The sequence below is a fragment of the Trichechus manatus genome, unplaced genomic scaffold, assembly GCF_000243295.1.
Source record: "Trichechus manatus latirostris isolate Lorelei unplaced genomic scaffold, TriManLat1.0 scaffold00142, whole genome shotgun sequence".
In the NCBI taxonomy this organism is placed as follows: Eukaryota; Metazoa; Chordata; class Mammalia; order Sirenia; family Trichechidae; genus Trichechus; species Trichechus manatus.
Genome location: NW_004444078.1, coordinates 2852194 through 2860763, shown reverse-complemented (window position 1 = coordinate 2860763; position 8570 = coordinate 2852194).

Genomic DNA, 8570 nt, shown 5'->3' with positions numbered 1-8570 from the left:
TGGCAGTTCAAATCCACCAGCCGCTTCTTGGAAACCCCATGGGGCAGTTCTACTCTGTCCTGTGGGGTTGCTACGAATTGGAATTGACTGGATGGCAATGGGTTTGGTTTTTTTGTGTTTTCTGGTATAAGCTACAAGAGGCACAGCTTCATCAAATTTTTTTTCTTACAATAATTGCTTTATGCATTTACATTTTTATGTAGTCAATTCTAAGTAGCAATATCATAGATTTGCATATGTATACACTTATGCATATGCATACATACTTATATCTATGGTAACTATGTTTTGCAAATAAGAAGATCAGAACACATGGTTTGACAAAGTCTCTCTCCTGGTTTGTTGATGTGTTTATATGGGAAATCTCACAAATATATAGACTTTAAATCACATTGTGTTGGTTATTAAATAAATATACATTTTAATAGAACTGAGTTAAAAGTAACACATTTTTGCTTCGTTTTTATTATATGTCTAATTCAGATCACTTAATACAGTAAAACCTATGAGAGCTGGAACTCATCGGGACTGCTTTGTTTTTCCTGGTCTCACAAGTTTTCTGCCTTTGATAACTTGTCTTACCACTTTTCTATCACTCTGTGTTAGTGGAAAATATTTGAGTTCTCTTGCTCTGACAGGTTCCCGCCTTATACAGGTTCTGGCTTTTGCAGACTTTACTTATTTATTAGGTTTTTTCAAACATCTGTTGGCAAATCTTAGAGTAATTCATTTGGAACATTGCAGTTTTATTGACCATCAGTGACTTTTCTAATATTCAAACATCATTAGCAAAAATGATCTCTGCATCCTTGCTCAAAATTAGATTTTTCAGTAGTACATTTTGTGTGTGTGTGTTTATTTATTACTAATGTTTGTATTACCATCATCTTTAATATATACATTCTATTATTTTTGACTTCTAGAAAGTTTTTCTTTGGCCCATTTAGCTAGCAATTTCTTATTGGGGTGTGATTTAAGAAGACAAAATTTATCATAAAGATCATTGACAAAGCAGGAGAAGTTTCAAAAAAAATTTTTTATATCTTTGTTTAATCATCCCACTCAGGTTCTTTAAAAAACTGAATCCAATATAAATATCTTAAAAGTTAAGATAATTCAGACAATTGACATAAGACTGACTTATTATCAAATATATCAGATCTAGGTCACAGTGAATATCACTGTTAGCCATTTGCTTTGTTGGTCCCTTACCTTGGCAAAAATCATAATTTTTATGTTTTGTTAAATTTGACTATAAGAGCAGATGTTCACATATGACTTCTAATGCTGATATATTCAGCCTCTCCATTTTGGAAATAACAGCATCAACAGTCTATCTAAAGATCTTTTAAAAAATTCTTAAGAATAATGAGGGCATTTTAAATTGATAATGCTGTAGTTTCTTTGACCTTTGTGTGTGCATGTTAAAATATATATAACAAAAAATGTGCTGTTTAAATGATTTTTATACATATTTTAAAAAACTTTATTGGCATAGATCACATATCATACAGTTCACCCATTTAAAGTGTACAATTCAATGATTTTTAGTATATTCAGAGAGTTGTGCAACTATTATCACAATCAATTTTAGAACATTTTCATCATCCCATAAACGATTTTTAAGTGTACAATTCAGTGACATAAATTACACTCACCATGTTTTACAGCCACCGTCACTGTCTATTTCCAAAAGTTTTCCGTTGCCCTAAACAGAAACTTGGTACCTCTTAAGCAGTAATTCCCATTCCCTCTTCCCCCAGCCCCAGGCAGCCACCAATAAACTCTTCCCTCTATGCATTTGCCTATTCTGTATTTCATAGAAGTGGATCATACAATATTTGTCCTTTTGTGTATGACTTATTTCACACAGCATAGTGTTTTCAAGGCTCATCCACATCGTAGCATGTCTAGAACTTCATTTTTCTTTATGGCTGAATAATATTCCCCCATATGCAGTGGTTAAGAGCTCGGCTGCTGACCAAAAAGTAGGCAGTTCAAATCCACCAGCTGCTCCTTGGAAGCCCTATGGGGCAGTTCTACTCTGTTCTGTAGGGTTGCTATGAGTCAGAAGCGACTCGACAGGAGCGGATTTCGTTTGGTATGTATATACTACATTTTGTTTATCTGCTCATCTGTTGACAAACACTTGGGTTGTTTCTGTATTTTGAATATGGTGAATAATGTTGCAGTGAACACTGGTGTGCAAGTATCTGTTTGAGCGCCCCCTTTCAAGTCTTTTGGGTATTTAGCTCATAGTGGAATGGCTGGGTCATATGGTAATTGTATTTTTAACTTTTTGAGGACTCCCCAGACTGTCTTCCACAGTGGCCAGACCATTTACATTCCCTCCAGCAAAACACAAAGGTTCCAATTTTTCAGCCAACAGATTGATTTATTAGCAAGTCAGCTGCCACTGAGAATAGGGAAAACAATTATTTGACTACTTATTTGTCTCAGCTACAGTTTTTCATATGAACTTCTGAAGTTTAATAAAAAATACATCATCACATGATAGAAACAACTGTGACATTTTCCCAAATTTCTATAGTGCAGCTTTTTAGCTTCCATAGTAAAATTCTTTTTGTATTTGATAACAACTCTGAAAAATAGTTTTGAACAAGGAATAGATGGTTAAATATGTACTACGTTAAAATTAAAAACTGTTCCTAAAAAGATACATAAAAAAGTAAAAAGACAAGCCCCTAGGAAAATATATTTGCAATGTATAATTGACAAAGGATTAGTATCCACTACATGTAAAGAACTCTTACAAATCATTTACGCAAAAGACAGTTAACTGTCTTTGGAAAAAGGGCAAGAGACTTCTTAAGCACCTCACAAGAGGTTATTGATACGGCTGACAAACAATCAAAAAGGTACTCAATCTCACTGGTAATCAGAGAAGTGCAGATTAGACCCACAGTGAGACAATGCTATAAACTTCTCACCTTGGTTTAAATTCAAAAGTCTGAGAATATCAAGTATTGGCAAGGACGTGGAGCAGTTGGAACACTTATATATTACTGGCAAGAATATAAATTTGTAAAAGCACATTTAAAAAAATTGACATTATCTAATATTGAAAACATCAGCACTATCTACACGCACACACGTACACACTTTGAAAACACTTGCATATGTGCCCCAGGAGAGTTGTGCAAAATTGCTTTTAGCAGTACTGGGTAATAGCAAAAACTGGAAATAAGCCAAATGTCTATCAGTAGTAGAATGGATGTATACATTGTGGTACTTTTATATAATGGAATGAAATTACAGCAAGAAAAATGTATAAATCACAGCTGCATGCAATAACTTGGATGAATCTCAGGAATATTAGGTTGAACAAAATAAAAGCCAAAGTGTACTTAAAGTATTATTTCATTTATATAAAGTTCAGAATGTTCAAAAGTAAACAATGAGTTGAATAGGGTTGTAACCTTATGTAGTACAACTCTAAAGAAAATCAAAGAAAGGAAATACACAAAACTTAGGAAAGTGGTTACCTCTGAGGGGCAGAGGGGAAGGAGATGAGTTCAGGAAGGGGCACACAGGACTTCAATTGTAATATTTTCTTTCTCATAAATTGGATGGTGGCAAGCAAATATTTATTTTTGTTATTCTTTATGTATTATATACTTTATAAATATTCTATCTATTCAATATTTAATACAAATTTTTAAAACAACTATATAAAACAAACTTAAAATTTAATGTGGAAATTTAGCTTTTTTACATAATTTTAACACCTGAAAATAATTGTTTTATAAAATTATATACCCCCCAGCCCTGGGATACTAGCTGCATTTCCTTTAGAAACAATGCCCTGGAGAATGACTCAGATAACCAACCTTTATTACATAAGAAGGAAGAGGCTATTTCCACTGTAAGAAATATTCCAAATAATTAGACTTTATTTAGCAGATCAGCTTTTCCTTTGACAGTATTCTTAAATGTTCTTTCATTTACTAAATTTTTTTTTCTAGACTGCTATTTAAAATTTCTTATGAGCAGTTCCAAGCGTGCTTTAAATAATTTTAATAAAGTATTTAGAGATTACCGTTCTTAGATACTGATACTTGTAGAAATAAGTGCTATTATTGATATATTGTTTGATTTTGCTGAGTAAAGCTGTTTCTACACACAAACATCTTGGCCACCTGAAACTATTTGTCTGTGGACTTGATTTGAGAACACTAGTAGTAATTGTAGACTTAGGAATGTGTGACAAGCTAATGGCCAGCTGTGCATATCCTGACTTTTTCCAGGTGTTAAAATAAATATGACCATTTGGTTGACTTGTAACTCAACAAAAATATTCCATGATTCATTAGCTTAAAAATCCATTTATAATTTTTTATTGGAGTCAAACCAAGAAAAACAAACCCATTGCCACTGAGTCATAGCAACCCCATAGGACAGAGTAGAACTGCCCCATAGGGTTTCCAAAGAGCGGCTGGTGGATTTGAACTGCTGACCTTTCAGCTAGCAGCCTGAGCTCTTAACCACTGCACCGCCAGGGCTCCTTTATTGGAGCAGATGATGTTATATTCATTTGATGGGGGGAGAAAATACATATCCAGAAATACTTGTGGTATCATTACTTATGATATTTAGTGTTCTCTTCATAAAGTGAAAATTTTAATGTAACATTTGTGTAGATTCTTTTTCCACAATTAAGAAAACACTACTAAGCCACTTCTGCCTGTACCAAAAACCAAACCAAACCAAACCCGTTGCCGTCAAGTCAATTCCACCTCATAGCGACCCTACAGAAAAAAGTAGCACTGCCCCGTAGGGTTTCCAAGGAGCAACTGGTGGATTCAAACTGCCAACCTTTTGGTTAGCAGCCATAGCTCTTAACTACTTTGCCACCAGGGCTCCACTTCTGCCTATAGGCATCAAAAAGCAGTACAAAAAATGTAATGATTTTTTTTTTAATTCAGTGTTCATTTTGCCTTGGCAGAACCCAGTTCTAAATTTATCTCATATTAATTTATGTCTTTGGGTACAGACTATATGTATGATCGTTATCTGATAATAATTACCTTTTCTTTGAACACCTGCTGTTAGATTTTAATGATATTCACAAAAGATACCTAGATGTCTGAATCTTGCCTTGGCATACTGTTTATCTTCATAATGTTCCTGAAGGAGAATATACATACAAGACACAACTGCAAGTGGGGAATCCAAATCCATTCTATTATTAAGTGATCTTGTACTGAAACTCCAAATACAGAGCAGAATTCTCACATAAACCTGGGTGGATTATATGGCTTAGGTAGCTCCCTCTTACTAGTCCTGCCTCCCCTTTCCCATTCCCCACATAAAATACAAAACCCAGGAAGTACAAAGAGGATGGAAGAGCTGAAAGAGAGTTCTCTTACCCCTGTCACCCCCTCACATTACACACACTTTCATTTTAATCTGCTAACCCAAGTTGTCCCCCATGCGTCTGTCAGTTTGTTGTACTGTGGGGGCTTGTGTGTTGCTGTGATGCTGGAAACTATGCTACTGTATTCAAATACCAGCAGGGTCACCCATGGTGGACAGGTTCAGCTGAGCTTCCAGACTAAGACAGACTAGGAAGAAACACCCAGTGGTTTACTTCTAAAAAGAATTAGCCAGTGAAAATCTTATGAATAGCAGCAGAACATTGTCTGATATAGTGCCCGAAGATGAGCCCTCAGGTTGGAAGGCACTCAAAAGAGGACTAGGGAAGAGCTGCCTGGAGTCAAGCTTTTGCTGAAGATCATTCAAAGGCAGCTGCAGCAGTATATCGACAGGGAACTGCCAGAAATTCTAGCTGGATTTAGAAGAGGATGTGGAACCAGGGATATCATTGCTGATGTCAGATGGATCCTGGCTGAAAGCAGAGAATAGCAGAAAGATGTTTACCTGTGTTGTATTGACTATGCTAAGGTATTCGACTGTGTGGATCATAACAAATTATAGATAACATTGTGGAGAATGGGAATTCTGTAACGCTTAATTGTGCTCATGAGGAATCTGTACATAGATCAAGAGGCAGTTGTTCTAACAGAACAAGGGGATACTGCATGGTTTAAAGTCAGGAAAGGTGTGTGTCAGGGTTGTATCCTTTCACCATACACATGCAATCTGTATGCTGTGCAAATAATCTGAGAAGCTGAACTGTATGAAGAAGAACAGGACATCAGGGTTGGAGGAAGACTCATTAACAACCTGTGTTATGCAGATGACACAACCTTGCTTGCTGAAAGTGAAGAGGACCTGGAGCACTTACTGATGAAGATCAAAGACCACAGCCTTCAGTATGGATTACACCTCAACATAAAACAAAAATCCTCACAACTGGACCGATCAGCAACATCATGATAAACAGAGGAAAGGTTGAGGTTGTCAAAGATTTCATTTTACTTGGACCCACAGTCAACACCCATGGCAGCAGCAGTAAAGAAATCAAAAGACGCATTTCACTGGGCAAATCAGCTGCAAAAGACCTCTTTAAAGTGCTGAAAAGCAAAGATGTCACCTCGAGTACTAAGGTGCGCCTGACACAAGCCATGGTGTTTTCAATCCCCTCATATGCATGCGAAAGCTGGACAATAAATAAGGAAAACTGAAGAAGAATTGACGCCTTTGAATTGTGGTGTTGGCGAAGAATATTGAATGTACTAGGGACTGCCAAAAGAATGAACAAATCTGTCTTGGAAGAAGTACAACCAGAATGCTCCTTAGAAGCAAGATGGCGAGACTGCATCTCACATACTTTGGACATGTTTTCAGGAGGGATCAGTCTGTGGAGAAGGACATCATGCTTGGTAAAGTGAAGGTCGGTGATAAAGAGGAAGACCCTCAACGAGATGGATTGACACAGTGGCTGCAACAATGGGCTCAAGCACAGCAACAGTTGTGAGGATGGCACAGGACTAGGTAGTGTTTTGTTCTGTTGTGCATAGGGTCGCTTTGAGTCAGAACTGGCTTGACGGCACCTAATAACAACAACAACCATCCAAGTTGTTACCAGGACCCAAGCTTTTGGTAAAGTAGAACAGTGATTCTACCCTTTGGAAGAGGGATCCTTTCTTGTTTTTCTTTGAGAAGAGGATAAATTAGCATAATTGGTCAGATTCTTGGACATTAATTAAGCCTTGTTAACTTGTGGCCAAGACACACTATGTTTTTTAAAAAAGAATACACTAATGCAATCAGCTCCTTTTTCTTGACTGGTGTCTGCCAGGGGCTAGCCAGAGGGTAACAAGGTCAGGTAGTAAGGTCCTTGACTCCACTTCTTTGTGGCTGCTGCCTTGTTCCCTTGTTATTTACTACTGCTTTTTATAAAAGTATACGAGGCCTAGAAAGATGCGTTTTTTGACATCAGTCAGAAGTGGTTATTAACTCCAACTCCACATTGGATCAATAATCCGTGCCTGTTCTATTTCCTATCCATAATAATGCCCAGCTTTGCACTCCAGCCTACACCAGATTTTAGAGGCTGACCCTGAGGTTTTGCCACTGTGACCAATACCCAGAAATGCCCAGATTCTGCTTCATTAAGGTTTCAGGAGAATTTTAACACATAATAGACAAGTAGGGAATCAAAGTAGCATTACCTGAATTTGTGCCAGACTCTGCAATGTCAGGCTCTCTATTATATTGGGCTAGAGCACATGGTTTCGACCCTAGAAGGTTTTTCACTGATTCTTTCCTCTCTGATCTCCATTCTACTACTAAACCCATCTAATAAGTTTTAATGTTATTGTTGAGTTTTGTTACTTTGTTTGTTTGTTTTCAGTTCTAAAAATTCCATTCGGTTTTCTTTCTTTTTTTATTTATTGTGCTTTAAGTGAAAGTTTACAGCTCAAGTTAGTTTCTCATACAAAAATTTATACACACATTGTTATGTGACCCTAGTTGCTATCCCTATAATGTGATAGCACACTCCTCCTTTCCACCCCAGATTTCCTGTGTCCATTCAGCAAGCTCCTGTCCCTTTCTGCCTTCTTCTCTCTCTCCAGACAGGAGCTGCCCATTTAGTGTCATGTATCTACTTGAACTAGGAAGCACACCCTTCACGAGTATCATTTTATGTCTTATAGTCCAGTCTAATCTTTGTCTGAAGAGTTGGCTTCGGGAATGATTTTTGTTCTGGGTTAACCAAGAGTCTGGGGGCTGTGTCTTCTGGGGTTCTTCCAGTCTCAGACCAACAAGTCTGGTCTTTTTACTAGAATTTGAGTTCTACACCCCACTTTTCTGCTCCGTCAGGGACTCTGTATTGTGTTCCCTGTCAGTGTGATCACTGGTGGTAGCTGGGCACCATCTGGTTCTTCTGGCCTCAGGCTGATAGAGTCTCTGGTTTATGTGGCCCTTTTGTCTCTTGGGCTAATATTTTCCTTGTGTCTTCGGTGTTCTTCATTCTCCTTTGCTCCAGGTGGGTTGGGACGAATTGATGCTTCTTAGATGGCTGCTCGCTAGCTTTTAAGACCCCAGATGCCATTCACGTTTGGTTTTCTTTACGTCTTTCATTTCTTTATGAGATTTTCCATTTGTTTCAAGCAGGGCTTTGAACCAATTCATTCCGGTTC